Genomic DNA, 16774 nt, shown 5'->3' with positions numbered 1-16774 from the left:
GACCTGTGACATCATCACGTGCGCAGGTGTTCCAATTGTACAAATCGCGAGTCCGTGCTCGCGTTCTCGGTGGGCACGTGCTCCCGTGCGTTCTCGGCGATGCGTACTCACCGAGCGGCGATGCGTACTCGCGTGCCGAGAATTGAGAAACGGCCTCTGGCTCCAAAAATGCAAGATGGCAGCCACCACAAGCGGGGTATTTTGGCTTCATTTTTGCACAATGGGAGGAGGCGCAGTTGCGTCGTCCATGTTTTCTACAGTCATTGTACCTGACTTTTAGGACCTTCAAGCCTGTAGTTATGTTCATTATCAGTTAGAGCCCTCCTCCTTGTTCTTCTTCTTCTTTGGTGCAACCCTATAAATACGGGGTACCCCTTTGGCCTCTCCCCTTTTCTACAACTCCCCTGTGGGAGAGGTTGGTGTCATTTCTTTCCCAACACTATACAACACACATATAATGTATATTTAGCCACCCTGATTTTTCTGATTGTTTTTTTAGTTCAGTTATTGTCATCATTGTGCCTGTCTCTGGTAGATGCTGTAAATGTGTAGCCACATATGTGATATAGGCACAGTTAATGCTACCATGAATAGATAATTCTAGTTAGCTTGGAAGTTGTGGTGGGTTGAGCTAACCCTCTTCCCTACTGTTTACATTTGGTTCTGGGAGCTGGAGCGGGCAAATTAATGACTTGGAGGTCTTTCTTTCTTTTACCTTTCATTGTCAGACATAACGCAGGAACACACCGGTTACATCTGCTTGTCATATATTTTACATGACTTTAAAAAAGACAGTTTCTCATATACCCAACAGGAAACATGGGGAGAAACTTTAACTTGTGCATGCTTCAGTGCAGTTAACCCAGCTCAGCCAAAGCAAAGTTTCCTGCCCAGTGAACACACAGCACATTTAATTTATAAAAACAGTGAAAAGATAATCATAAATAGGGACAAAAGTAGCAATATCACATAACAGGAATCATGACACGACGGGAAATGCCTACTTAAATCCCACATCAAGCACATCAGCTAGAGGAACACAAACACAAAATGGGACATTTTTGCTGTTTACAGCTTCAAAATAAAAATCTCAGTATTAATAAAAAAAGACACATAAAAGTCTTTAAAAAACAACAAACTATCCAGATATACTGGACTATGGAAAATATCATTTCTAACCACACTACTAAAACATCAGTTTCTACTTTTGGATTTGTATTATGTCAAAGACAGGGGATGAAGCAGGTGTGATGAGTTTTATTTGAATACTCATAAATATATTTCTAGTATAACTTCAATAGTCTTCAGTATTCAGATCAGGGTCCCTTGGAATTAATACTGGGGTTGGGGGTTACAGGGATCCCTCCTTGGCCCTCTTTTATTCACCCTCATTCACAAACAGTGCTGTCACACAAAACTGTGATCAAACATGAGCTTCTTCTAAACTCACCTAAGCTCACTCTGCGTGTCCAAATGAAGCTGTTTAAGAAAAGTCAATGGATAGAAGAGTCACTTTAAAGACCCAAATGGAGCACTTATCAAGAAAAAAAAGGAAAAAAAAGTCTATTTTAATGCAAACAAAGCATGTTTCTCTTGAAAACAAGAATATTGCTTACACACATACTTCTGCATCCAACCTAAAAACTCTTGGTTTTATGTAATCTTCTGCACTGCATTTTATCACTGGACAATCTCACAAACTATTGCATTCTGTACAAAAACATGGGATGGTGTAATAAACACCAAGCAAAGGGAGGACTCAAACACAGGGCACTGGGAGGCAGGGCAGTCTGAAATTTAAATCTTTAATCTCTGCAGGGATCACACGCATGGAGGCAGGCAGTGAAAGCAAACAGTGCAGGCAGGGGCAGTAAGAAAGCAAGGCCCCAGAAAACCTGATCAAGGAAAAAATCTGTGACCATGAGGAAGATGGAATACTGAGAGTGCAAGAGTGCTTTGGAATAGGCAACAAAATACCTCCTGTCTCCATTTGCTAACCACTTTTCCTTGAACTCAATGGAAGATTTCATGAAGGGAAGAAAAGGTGTGAAAGAGAATTTAAGAGGTCTCAAGTAAAGAGAAGCTCAGAGAATCTGACGGCACTTACCCCAGACTCCCCTGTTGAAACTACAATATCCAGAAGATGGACTACAAAATGAGCTCAGTGAGTTTTTAGCATGTTGTTGCAAAATCTTAATTCATTGTGAAGGTTGGAGTATTTCTTAAAGGAACATATAACCTGTGCAGTTTCTTATTTTTCCTTCCTGATCCAGTGGAACTCCGTTTCTCTTCTTTGTTTGGATTTCTATGACAGAAGTCAAATTCCCTCCATTCGTCACCTATCACTGAAGCACGTTCAGTCACATGACTTAACTGGACTTTACAGTCAACTGGGGTCACAATATTTTTGCCCATGAATACAATAATAATAGAATAAATTAATTTCTTCATTTCTGTATCTGTGTACTCCATGTCTCTGTGTCTAACTTTATATAACTTGAAGTCTCACTTTCAAAACACATGTTAATCTCAATGAGGCACTATGTTCAAATAAAGGTTTTGTTAATGATAAAGTTTGTTGTGTATATTTGGCCTAGAATAAAATCTGCAAACCCTAGACAGTTTGAGAAATTTTATTAGAATCTTTTATGATTTATTCATCAGAGAAATGAGGGCTGGAAGCAATCCATCTGCTGTGACTGAAGCTCTCTCTGGTTTAATAAAGACATGCAGGAGTGCCGAGGCACTCTGGTTGGGCGTGCAGGGTCACACTGCAGGAGGGATTTTATTCCAGTAAAATGAAGGTTAGTTCAACTTGATGCCACATGAGCATCCCACCTGAGTGGAAGCCACAGCGAGAATCTGGACCAGCGGGCTGATGAATCACATTTAAACTTCATTTTGGCAGCGTAACACGCGCTACAGCCAGCAGCTGCCTCATCCACACATCGCTGAGTGTGAGCTGACCAGTCGAGGCTCGACATGGGAATAGACGAGAGGGCAGAGGAGTCCCCGCTTCGTAAAGTCCCGCTGAACGTTTGTTTACTGACATCAGGCAGAAAACAGGACTGAGCCCCTGCTTTACTTGAGCTCGCTGCATGAAAATGGTCCCATAGAAATGTAAGTTACATAACTAAAGTACTGAGGACGCAGAATATTCACTCTTGTACGCCTTTGTTATAACCGCATGCTGGTATTTTTTCCTTTTTCTGCAGCTTTATGCATCACTAATATCAGATGGGATGTTAACAGTTTTAATCACTGGGTACTTTGCAGGTTATATATTTTAATTTGATCAATAACTTGAATGAATCACTGATTAAAATAACTTTAGTAATTCCACTTGAAGCAGCTGCAGCCTTGCTAACAGGATAGCGCATTTAAGCACCAAGACTGAAGCTTCCTCCACACTCTGCATCACCTGAGTCCTTGCATCCAGATTAGTTTGTGATATTATTTGAGAAGAACAGGATGATCTCTCCCAGACATTCTTGTTCAAGCTAAATATGTATCTGAGAAGCAGCAACAGCCAGTGTCCAACTCTGTGCTCCCACAGCAAGAAATCCTGCCAAAGCTCCTCAATCCAAATCTGAACCCAACGCGTCTAATAAAAGTGGGGATTCTGACCAAAAGGCACTTTTTCTGATAAAACTCTAACCCTAACCTCTACTTTTACTTAGTAAAGCTGGACTTTTACTCTCCCAGGGGAAGAATAGGTATATACTAAAGTATGACCACTTTTACTTGCATTGCATTGCTTCCATCACTGAGCTTGGCTTGCAGCTTAGTCCCTTATAAGAAATGAATCAGTGACACCTGTTTAATCTTATTTGGTATGCATTATTTAAGCATCTGAACATCTGTAAGCTGCTTTGCAACCCATTTAATTAGTCTCAACTTTGCTGTCACTGATCTGGGGTCTGCTTTTCAACTTGTTCTCAATGTAGTGGTTCCGACAGAATTAGAGTTAGAACACTATATGTAGAGTCTCATAGTGCAGGATGTTGAGTAATGGCAGGGTTGGCGGCTTAAACCCTCACTCCATCTGTCCCTAAACTAAAGTGCCTTTGAGCAAGAGAACCACACCATCTATGTGAGTCTACATGAGAGGCAGAGAGTGTTTTACAACCAGCTAAATAATAACAGTTGAACCATTAGGACAAAAATCATAAGCTCTTATCTCACCTTTTAATATTATATCATAATGGAATAAAAGGTACATTTAAAAGGAGAATAAATCATCAATAACTCCATCTGGTGATATAATAGCAAAGCACAAGTATTTAGACATGACAGTAGACCTGTAAAGTGACCCGAGCAGACTGCGGTTTAATACAGATCTGAAGGAAATCACTAAAACCTCAGGAAATACTTCAGATTAATGAAAAGGTACAGTTAAATTTAGAAATATGATAAAAATATGATAAAGTCATTCCAAAGATTGCAGGCTCCTCGCTGACAGTCCCATCAGCCGGGATGTCTCAGAGGAAATTATAGGAACCATCAAACAGGCAAAGTCAGGATTATCATAACACACCATCTTACAATAAAAACACAGTTAAAATGCTAATGTGTGAAATTAGAGCTGCAATCATTAAGCGATCAGTCCTCTGAGAGAATATCAATTCACCCGCTCCGCAAACAGACATCTTCACACATCTCAGCACCAAACAGACTAAACAGCTGATCAGGTTCAGAGGTGACTGGCTCATAAATTAATAGCTCAATATGGAAAATCCTGTTGTGTACATGTAGCCTCAGGGCTAGCTGAGGGGATTAGAGGGTGGGACTTACTATTGGGATGTCCTGATCATGTTTACTGACATGAGAAATGGTAGCCCTATATGGCTCTGTTCATGGTGTTAATTTTTCTAATCCCTATGGATTAATATAATAACCATACTTCTCTTTAAAAAACACTTTATGTTCTTAAGTGAGGTTAGCCATGTTTCCAGTGGTGTTTAACTCTGTCTCTCTCTCCGGGTCCTGAATTCCAGCCCATGTCTTAATCGCTCTCTCCCTCTAAAGTTCTGATTCTGTTATTTCAACTGTAAATTGAAATTTAGGAATCTGTCAATAAAAACAGACGATGTTCCTTCATGATTCTGTCCATGGTGCTGAATATTAGCATCTGACTTTCTGACCCCATAAATGCTGATTCTGAAATCTGTATTTCATAACCATATTAATCATAAAGCACATTAAGCTACTCTGACTCTGTCCTTTGTCCCTTTGTCCTAAAATAAGGCTGTGATAAGCTCTGTCTGTGTCTTTGTGATGGACTGCTCACCTGTACAGAGTTTACCCCCAAGTCATGGCAACATTTTTATTATTTCATTAAATTAATAAAAATTTAAGGCCATAAAAACGATCAATCACACCCCGCTGTGACTCTGGTGCTCATGCTGGTCCAATATTGTTAGTAATCATATTTACCAAAAGACATAAATAAAGGGCCCCTGTAGCTCTGTCCGTGGTGCTGAAGCCAGTATCCCCATTTTTCCTCTATGATTCACATATTTAACGATTTTTGAACCATATTTGATGCAACTCAGTTGTTGGTTGTTGAGTCTGTGACTCTGTCCGCGGTGCTGATCTCCTTAACCTCACCGCCGCTGAGAATCGCTGTGAACAACCTCCGCCTCACGTCACAGTGGTAAAGATGCCCTGCGTGTTGCAGCGATATTAAAGTGCTGCAGACACAAAACGCGCCTGTCCTCGCGTGGAAATATAAACCCTAACTTAGTGTAAGTAAGGGAGTCCCGACCACAGAAGCGTGAGCACATCGACACAAAGTCACAGCGGGAACATTCGAGACAGGCTGGAGGAGCGCAAGCACTCGGATCCAGGCGTCCACGCGTGAATCATGATATGAATGATCTGATTATCTGGGGGTCGGGCTGGTCAGACCCCGGGTTCCCGGGGCTCACTCACCTATGTTGATGTTAGTTGGGAAACTTGTGCCGCTGCAGAGCCCGAGCAGCAGCGGGAGCAGGGCCGAGGGCAGCGGGCAGCTCTGCGGCCGCATGGTTCCTCCTGCAGTCCCGGAGGAGCCGCCGTAATCCCATTCACAGCTGACCGGAGAGACGCTCCGAAGCCCGGGAGCACACTCACGTCCACCGGCAGCGCTCCTCTCTCTCTCTCTGTCTCTCTCTCTCGGAGTCCTTCCCTCTTTTATAACATCCACACTCAGAGCGCAGAGCTGTGCTGCCGCGGAGACTCTGACTCTCAATGTTTGTTCACCGTTCCTGTACCTCTCTCACCCCCTCCACTCTCTCACCATCTCTCACCCCTTCCACTCTCTCACCCTCTCTCACCCCTCTCTGTCTCTGAGGAGCTGTGCACATCAGTCAGGGGTAGTTACAGTAAAATCAGTGCATGATATTACTGTGAAACACATTTGGCCACGTAAAAAAAGGAGTTCGGAAGATCAGATCTATGTTAGTGAAGGATCGCCTCCTTCTGTGGGCGATCGTGGCTGTTCGTCTTGTAATCGGAAGGTTGCCGGTTCGAGGCAACCTCGGTCGTTGTGTCCTTGGGCAAGACACTTCACCCGTTGCCTACTGGTGGTGGTCAGAGGGACCGGTGGCGCCAGTGTCCGGCAGCCTTGCCTCTGTCAGTGCGCCCCAGGGCAGCTGTGGCTACAATGTAGCTTGCCATCACCTGTGTGTTAATGTGTGTGTGAATGGGTGGATGACTGTAGTGTAGAGCGCTTTGGGGTCCATAGGGACTAAGTAAAGCGCTGTACAAATACAGGCCATTTACCATTCTCACGCTGGTCATTTAGGTCACACATGTGTTAACTGGTTCCACCTACCACCGTCACGGGATCTGGTCAGACTGCTCGGTTAAAAAACTGAGAAGTCCAGTCTTGCGTCGCTTTCCGTTCTACACATCCGCTGCGAGCAGGGTTCGAACCTGCGCGGGGAATCCCCATTGGATTTCAAGTCCAACACCTTAAACACTCGGCCATCACAGCTTCCACAGAAGGAAGGTAAGTACGTCCCACTGAGCCAGCGCCTCTAACTGTCCTCCTAAACCAGTGGTTATGGTTTAGGTTATGGTTACTCCTAGACCCATCCTAGGAGTATATGAGCGTGACTGGAGCAGTGGCTGTTTGGTGGACCAAAGAAAGGCAACTGCAACCCTGAGAGCTTTTTTCTTCCTTCTTGGACTGACCTTCACAGAAAAGCCTGGTGGGAAATGGGTGACTTAGAACCATGAACCTCTGCGGACGAAAAGTTTAGAGCAAAGAGCAAAAACCTGAAGTTCCTCTAATGTCCACTTGAGGCTCCAACAGTGGAAATAACACATTTACATCTTTCTCTAAAACCAGTTTTGGTTTTTGCTGCTAATTTAAAATGGCTACTGCTAGTTCACAACACACCTGTATGTTCTCCTAACACACCTGCTGACATTGTTCACGATCTTCCAGTTCTGCTGTTCTGGATCACCCCCGTGTGTGTGTGCGTGTGTGAGAGAGAGAGTTAACCTCACCCTGCAGCCTCACACAACTGGAAGTAACAAGCTCACCTGAGGGCTCAGCTGATGCCTGAACTCACATCAAGCATTGGAGAGGAACTGAAAGAGAACCGTGGACCCAACTCACCAGAAACCTTCTTCCACCACATTCTTTAATGTAAGTAAAGTCATGAACTTTTGTTCAGAGTCCAACCAGAACGACTAGTTATGACACAAAGCTTGTATTATTAGCTGTATTATTACACGTAGTCAGTGCTGTCTGAATGAAATCATAATTTTATCTTATCTTATTTAATGTGACCACAAACCCAAACTCAAATGGGTTTGCAGATGTCAACCTGTTGCTAAAACAGAATGCAGACAGAAGACAAACCAATATCTTCTTTCAGCCAATCAGAGCTTTGCTCAGTCCGCAGGCTTTTAGCTTCAATCACAAGAACTGGGCTTATCCTGGGGCAGAAAAGGCAAAAAGAAAACATTAAAAACAGTTCCTGTTCATTGTAACAAAGCACCAGCACAGCAGCCTTGCTGGTCAGGCGGTGTACATGTATGACCACGAGAACAGTGAATATGCGTGATTAAAAGCAAAATGAATAATGATGCTGCAGAAGCAACAGTAAGATGGGGATATCAGTCCATTCATTGGAGGCGACCCATTGGAGCTGTACTGCTGTGGCCCCAAACTGCAGCCATCAGCACACCGCCTTTCACCAACATGCAGAGACAATAGAAGAAATCACAAACTCTCTGTCTCTCCTACACAGGATTATTTATTTCCTTCCCTTCAGACAGGATTTAATTGTAAATATTTTAGACCAAAGAAAAAGAAAAGTGGGACACCTGAAAGCTGAGTTTGTCTGCAGTGACACACTGAGGGTGAGGCGGCGTGTGCGTCTAACTGAAAGCCGTGGAAATGCCCGCCTTTAGATGCTAATGTTTACAACATCACACACGTAGGTTCTGGACAACAGCAGATAAATGAGAGCTGTGGGAGCGAGGCGGCTTCACCGGCAGAAGTTGATCGTTTGTCGTGTTTCCTCTGGATCCGCCTACGCTGCCGTTAGCCTGCTTGCTGAGCGCAGATAAATTAATTAGGCAGGGACTTGCATGAAAGGGGGTGATCACTTTCCTCCCTCTCTTTGTTTTGTCTCCATAAATTGGTTGACTGGGAGTGAATAGAAGAGGATTATCAGCGTCCCCGTTATTCCACGTGTGGGCAAATTGTGTAGGAGGGCGGCCATTTTGTGAGACGTTAACAGTGCGCCTGTTGTCCTCTGGTACCGAAAAAGGGATTCTGATGGGCTTTGAAGCTTTTGGATGGGAATAGTGACTTTAAATAAACCATTAAATGTTCACTAATTAATGTAACAGCAGAGTAGAAGAATCGGATATAAAATGTTTGTGTCGTGATCGTAAAACACGTCGATCCGATCGTTCAGACTGAAAAGTCTCAGCAGCTGTTGGATAAAACATAAAACATGTTCTGCTGCCAGAGTGAGGCACACCAGGAGCCTCTGAGGCTGATCACAGTAACTCTGCGCTCTGCACTTATGATGGCACTTTAAAGCCATCGTACACTAGAATCACTCTCAGATTGCCACCGGGTCTCAGTTTAGATACTTCTCTTAGTACGCTTCCACAAAGTACAGCATGTACTTTTTACTTATTAAGCTCTTTACTGTGTTATTGGGACTGAGTGTGAAGGCCTTGTTGGATCTGCTCCATTGTTATTTTCACAGGTTTGCTTTCTGTGGGCATCAATGTCCTCAAGAACTCATGAAATGCAATGTGTAGCTGCATAACATCCCCGACACAACTCCTACAAAGCACCTACACGTATGAACTTCAGTACACGTATGTAACATCCAGAAGTGCACAAAAAGGCCTCTTGGACCTGCACCCGACAGGAAGTTTTATTTAAGTTAAGTCTTTTTTTGTTCAGTTAGATTTTGCTTTCAGTCCAGTTTCCTGTTGGATGTGGCCATTTTTCATTATGAAGTCTGTGCTGTGGTTATTTTTAAGGGTTAGTACTAATGTGATGCTGCATCATAACACGTCATAGGCATCAAAACAGTGGAAACGGTTCTCTGATTCATGGTGCGACTTAAAATTTGTCTAAGAATAAACATTCTTGATAAATAAATTGAATGTCTGATGGTTCACATCAAAATAATATGTTGCTAAATAATTTAGCTGAGGTCTGTTTCTGTTTGATGGTGTTCGTCAGAGAGGAGGGATCTACACGATGAAGCTGACCTGTTAAACACACCAGAGCTGCGACTTTAGCCACCCATTAGCAGTGTGGTGGCTGTTCTGACGCATTATTACAATGTGGCACCAACCGACAGTTCAAAGCTGGCAGTTGTTGTGTAATATCATTAAGATCACAGCAGTAAAAGCAGCGATTGTCATTTTTCTCTTTTTTTGCCTCCTCCTTGATTCAACTCTAATTAGCGCCATGTGTAATTAGCTGAAGCAGCACATACAGACAGGCATCTGCTTTATCTATATGAGCTACATCAAACGGTCTAATCTGAGTCCACGCGCTGCCTGCGCGCTGACAGGAGGACGTGATTGGTTGACAGGATGTTTAGTGATAATATCTGAAGGAGATCTGGCTGTGATAGGAGTCTTTTAGCTCAGAAAAATGGAGACGTCTGTCAGACGTGACTCTTTTCCTCATTGTGCTGATTTCCAGCTGCAAACCAATTTCTTTACACACTGACAACAGCTGGAGGTCAGAAGAACTGATGCATCCTGCGGCTCTAAAGCCTGTCTGTGATCGTGGCTATAAACTCAATTAAAACCGTGCTTGTTTTGTTTTTGTTCTGTTTGACTGGTTCTTTAGGCAGAGCTACTTGTGGTCAGACACATTACTGTTGGATTATGTTACATTTATAGTCTTGAGAAAGCAACACAAAGCAAAATAAAAATGATTTTAATAAATCATGTCAATTCCATTTTATTTATGCAGCGTCAGTCATCTCAAGCTAGCTTGCATTGGCTGCCCATAAAGTACCGTATTCAATTTAAAATATTACTCCTCACATTCAAAACTATTAAGAAATTAGCGCCAAGTTATCTCAGTGAACTTCTCAAACCACATACTCCTGCTAGAACACTTAGATCTGCCACTCAACTACTTCTGACCCAACCCAGATCTCGGCTGAAGTCCCGGGGTGACCGTGCGTTTGCTCTGGCTGCCCCGGTACTGTGGAATACCCTTCCTCTTGACATCCACGCATCTGATTCCACTGCACTTTTCAAATCACGACTAAAAACCCACTTATTCAATCTTGCCTTTCCCTCTAGTTAATATTTCTTTTATGATTTTATATTATGCACTTTTATGCTCATTTAATTTCTTGTTTGCTCTGTACCTGTTGCCTTCCTATGTATCAGTGACAGCTACCTGCTTGCATACCTAGTACTTGCTTTGGTCCTATTTCTATTATCTTCCTTCTATTCTCTATGTTACTTGTTAAGCACCTTGGGATACCCTTGGTTTTTAAGTGTGCTTTATAAATAAAGTTTATTATTATTATTATATTGCAAAGTAAAGCAACAGTCAAACAGTCCCAGATGAGCAGCACTTCCTTTGAACAGGAAGAGATCTCTGCAGAACTAAGATGCCCTGACTGATTGAAGGTTGAGGGGAAGGATAAAACAGCTTTGTCTTCTAACATTAATCACCTTCTTACCTCTTTAAAGTCACCCTACAAAACTCTCATCAGTGTCTTAAACCTGCATTCTTTTTGATGGTCAGCAGGGGGCGACTCCTCTGGGTGCACAACGACTTCCAGTTGTAGACAGATATTTAAAACTAAGCGCTGAAAGTGTTTTTTTATAGAAGTCTGTAAGATAACAGCCCGCGGCTCCTTTGGTGAGTAAACTGAGGTTATTGCTAGTGTCCAGAAGGACGATAAAGCCGGGAATGTTTGTTCCTCTGTTTCAGAGTCAGAACCACCCTCTGCTCGCCGTGTCTGACACTCAGCTTGAAGCTTAACAAGAGGACTCCATTAACCAATATACAATGCCATGGTGGCACCATCAATATTATATATGTCACTTTTATCTACCCCAAAGCAATTAGACAATCCCAGATGAGCAGCACTTGGCAAAAGTGGGGAGACAGAACTCTCTTTTAACAGGAAGACACTTCCAGCGGAACCAAGGAGGCGCTGAATAGGACTTCCTGATTTAGCCGTAAAAGTTAAGCAGAAGAAACTTAAGCCTGGATGTTGCCTTTAACATCCTACGGACCCCAAACCACCACTTACACATATTACAAACAAGCATAACTGTTAACTTTGTGGTGAGTGTCGCAAAAACAGTGAAATATTTTCTGTTGATGCACACGAATGAATCTTTATCTGCTTATTGTAGTTATTTCAGTTTTTTGGCAGTGTTTTGATGTAAACTCTTCACTTGTTCTCTGTTTCATTTTGGTCTTTATTACATTTTGTGCTTCGAGCTGTTTGTCAGACATGAAGCTCAAACCTGCTGCAGTTTGGAATCCTGTTTTCACCCTCAGGTCAGACCTACAAGTTTTCTATACCGTATATTAAGAGATTTAAAGCAGCTAGGAGGCTCATAAAAGAATCATGCTTTTCATGTGCAGTTCTCCATCGAGCATGATGTGAAAAAGAATAAATGATGACTGCATTGTGCCCACACAGCTTTATTGTTCCTGTGCAGAGTGAATGTGATGCTCAGATTCACCTCCTGAGCATCACATTCAATCATAGATGTGCTCGATGTGGAAGGAGAGCATACATACATCTTGTCCTTCAGTGCCCAACCCCTGACCCATAACCTCCACCCTCAGTCTCACCTGTCCCCACTACATAACATTCATCATGTGACCTGCATATGTAGCAAAGGAAAGATTTTTTTTTAAACAAAACAAATATTTGTGTGCAGCAGAGACCCATAACACACAACAGATCTGTGTTTCATCCCAGAACTGAACTGAAACCACACCCAGAGCCACACCCAATGGAACAAAGCATGACGGGAAAATCCTGCAGAGCTACTGATGACCGCCAAATGTTTTGTAAAATTCACATTTTGCTTTTCTTTCTTTAACTTTTGCAGTTAATTATTTGACAATGAAAAAAATTGTATTAAGAATCATTTCAGTTCAGTTTAGTTTTATTTATAAAGGATGAATTCACATCAACAGTCGTCTCCTACAGTATCAGAACATACACATTTATACTTGTCTGTTTTGGGAACGTTGGGAGGAGGTCGGGGTGGATGGATGGATAAAAAAAACATTGGCCTGTGAGACAGGAAATTGCTGTTTATTTAAACCTTATTGTAATACTGAAGAAAACATTAAAATATATTTACTGTCATGCAAGTTCTAAATGGTCTTTTTATGTAACTTTTAAAAGCATATTAATTTATTTTTGATTGAGTGATACTTGATCAGTTTAGTTTCTTGTGTGGAAGAACGACCTCATGTAGTCTCAGAAAGTCTAAGCTTTACCAAAGCTTTACCGTAGCCTTGCCACATCGAACTTTTAACAGTCATTAGTTTTATCAGATGGGTCGAAATGGAGCCATGTAGGACAATAAATGGCATCCTCATTCATTTCTTCTTTAGTTATGTTTCTACAAACTTCTGCCAAAGGACCACTAAACATTAATTTATCCTCTACATAAAATATTGCTTGCTGTATTTTGCAGTTTAACAGAAAAGTTCAAATCTATTTTACCCACCAGCCTCTTCCCTGTTTAATCGTATAAAACTCCTGCAAGGCCATTGCTGTTATTGATTTTGGCTTTCTGCATCTGGCCTCCCTCGTGGAAGCTAAAGTGAACTGAGCTGCAGTACCTCATGACTTCAGGACTCTTTTTCTTTGCTTAAGAGATTCGCTGTTACTAGAAAGTAAAAGAACTTTCTAGTAACCTTAAAAACTTCTGGTCATGAAAGATGTTAGCAAGTCAGTGACACACTAGAGGGAGATGTGTCCTACTCAAGTGCTTCTGTCTGCAGAGATGTGACTGCAGTGGGTGGTCCTCCTCTGAAAATGGCCCCAGTCTGACCCAAGATCAGATCAGTGAAGTGCAATAAATGTGAAAGAATTCACCTTAAGCCAAAGACTGCCTGAAACAAATCTTCATAAATGAAACCTGAAAAGTATGTTTTTAGTTTGATTAATCTGTTGTTATGTTTGGTGTCTATGTTCATAACCTTTATAATGTTCATTATTTCTAATGGCCAGCAGGGGGTAAAAACAAGTCTGATTGCATAGCAAGTCTATAAGAAAATGACTGTTCTTCTCACTTCTTTATGGCATCAGAAAAAAACTTTCCTGATGAGTTTGTGGTTTCAGTTATTTCAGTTATGTGATGCTTATTTTCTGAAAAGCCCCACTTTTATATAAAAAATGAAGATTAAGATGAGTTTTATTTTGGCTTAGCTTATGGTAGCACTTAGTTTGCTACCATATGGGTGTCCGGTGTCTCATCATATTCAGTTTTAAAGCAGCAGCAGAAGGTTCAGTTCCAGGATTGAACACCATGGTGTTTATTATTTATTTCTTTGCCCATGAGTAAGTTTACTAATAACGATGGAGCTAATAGAAACAGTCAACAGGAAAAAAAATAGCGCTGTTTTAACAGCACCCTCTTTCATCTGCAAACAAATGCACCCTCCTCAGAGAGCGCCCAAATGCTTGTTGATGGAGCTGCAGAAGCTGGTGATAGCCTAGCATACTCAGCCGGAAGGTGGACACTTACATGCTCATGCAAGTTAGTCGTGTTTGCGTATGTTGCTCGCACTGTATGTCTGCACAAGCGGCACACCGCTTTGGTTACATCCTTAGGCTTACCTCTTTTATCTCAAATTGGCGACTTTTATTTTTTAGTGCTGTCAGCGTTAACGCGCCGTCATCATGACTAACACCATTAACAATTAACCCAACTGGAGTGCAGACTGAGTCAAAATCCCTGAAATGTCTCTGACAATGCATTTCAGGCAGTTTGTCCAACATTTGTTCATTCTGTGCTCCAGATGGTTTGAGCGCATTAAAAATTTGAATTGCCTTAATCGTGATAACCGCGTTAACGTGTCATGAGCAATATGATGCATGCAATGATCTGTGTCGTAAACGCACAAATCAGTCCATGCTTTTTGATCTGTCCATGCTCGGCCCATTAAAAGTCTGCGTATGCGCGAATATATCACCCATTGTCGATTATTGGACTGACGATTGTCGGTTGGAAAATTTTTACATATCGCCCAACCCTAGTATTTATGTCCATTTTTATATGTAGGTTATGCCACAGGTGTTATTTTATCACACGGTCCACATGTGATGTGAAGTGCTCAAACCAAAGCGATTATTGAACACCAGTGTTGGGCAAGTTACTTTGAAAAAGTAATTAATTATAGTTACTAGTTACTTCTTCAAAAAAGTAACTGAGTTAGTAACTGAGTTACAATATTCTAAAAGTAATTAATTACTTGAAAAGTAACTATTGCATAACGTTTAACCCTCTGGGGTCCAGCGTATAATTTGCCATTTTTAACTACTTTTGATTTTCCCTCCACATTTCACCTTTAAAAACTATTTACTTTGTCTTGTTTGGTATCGTCCTTTTCAGCACAACCTCACGTGTCTGAATTATGTTATGTTTTCATTTTGACATACTGTATTAACACAATTGATCTAAAAATCAGATAAAAAACATAAAATCAGAGTAGAAAAAGTTATATTTTTTACTGTAACAACCACAAACATGTTTAATGAATCATATTTCATAACTTTAAATGCAAACATAAATTGTCAATTTTATGCACAAGTTTTGCAAACATCAAAGTTATTTGCAGCCATTTACCTTTTACCTTGAGTTTTTTTAAATAACCATTTCAAACTATTTACACTGTAAAATGTAATATTGTGTTTAATTAAAAATATTAAGTAGGCTGAACTCAATTTTTATCGATTTGTTATTAGAATTCAATTTAAATAAGTTACCAGTACTTTTTATGCAAAAACGCTGATAAACTCCATTTATTTGAGTTGTCTTAACTTAGAAAAACTAAGTAAGCTGGAAGTTTTGCTTCTCAGTGCGGAAGGATGAAAGATGTGTTTTGAAAATGCCATGTCACTACCGTCCTCCTCCCTCTCGGATCAGTCCGCATGTTCACGGTGCATTTTTTATGGAATATATTGAGCAAACCTGGAGAAGCGTCAGCTCAAGATATTATTGTTGTCATTGCTGTGGATCTTTACCTGATACACTGACTTGGTGAGTAAATGTTTACTGTTATTCAAACTGATTTTGTGGCTTCTCTTAGTTTAGCACCAGGTTTAAAATCTTGCTAGCTAGTTAGTGTTAGCCTAGCGTTGCTGCTGCCGCTGGGCTCATGTTACTTAAACATTAACACCACAGCCTTAAAAACCTTACATAAAACTATGTCGGTGAAATTTTCTGTTGATCGTTTGAAATAAATAAGTGAGATAAGAGCCCAGACAAAATTCTTCGGGAGGTGCAGCCGTTAGGGGTGGGGTAGGTGTGGAGTGTATTTTCAATCCATAGCCATAACTAACTATAACTAACTATATATATCATGTTTAACCTGAGTAGCAAAAGACCGCAGGGGGGTTGAAAACAATACGCCAGGAGTTAGCTGTGCTCGCGGACTCTATCAAGCCTTGACCTCCCGGTCAGCTATCCCGCTGGTGGATAACAGAGCTCTCCGAAAACATGGAAGCACTTTTGCAAATATGTGATATTTTGATAAATTAAGTAGATATTTGAGCATTACATAGCTACATTGTCGCCTGAAAATATCTTAAAAGGTTATTTTGTGACCCAGAAAGGTTAGTCTGGGGGAAAGGAGGATCGCATTTGTTGGCCACGGTTGTCGGAGCCTGTGCGTACTTGTAAGCGCGGCAATGGCGGAGGAGCGCGGCTAAAAAACTTATTACTTTTTCTGGGTCACAAAATAAACTTTTAAGATATTTTCAGGCGACAATGTAGCTGTGTAAATTTCAAATATCTGCGCAATTTATCAAGACATCACATATTTGCAAAAATGCTCCGAGTTTTCAGAGACGTCTATTGTTTTTCATGCTTTGTGGCAGCTTTTGAACATCTGTGGCATCTATTAATGTCAAATCTAGCCTTTATTTAACAACACAAGCAAACTCTATGTTACAATGATTGCACAGCCATTAAGGATCAAATCAATGTTCTGTTTTTTCTCCCTCTGCTTGCTTCTTACTGTCTTTGAGGCTCGGGACCAGCACTCCTGCTGTTGGACAGAAAGACA

At 41.4% G+C, this 16774-nt stretch overlaps 1 non-coding gene across 1 annotated transcript; it reads right to left on the bottom strand.

Moving 5' to 3' along the window:
* Positions 1-6897: 6897 nt before the first annotated feature.
* trnas-uga lies at positions 6898-6979 on the bottom strand. The gene has a single exon. It is a non-coding gene; the product is annotated as a tRNA-Ser (tRNA).
* Between the last annotated feature and the right edge of the window lie 9795 nt (positions 6980-16774).

Source organism: Oreochromis aureus, linkage group 10 (assembly GCF_013358895.1).
Source record: "Oreochromis aureus strain Israel breed Guangdong linkage group 10, ZZ_aureus, whole genome shotgun sequence".
Lineage (NCBI taxonomy): Eukaryota > Metazoa > Chordata > Actinopteri > Cichliformes > Cichlidae > Oreochromis > Oreochromis aureus.
Note: the sequence above shows the minus strand (reverse complement) of the source record. Positions and strands in the feature narration are given on the sequence as shown.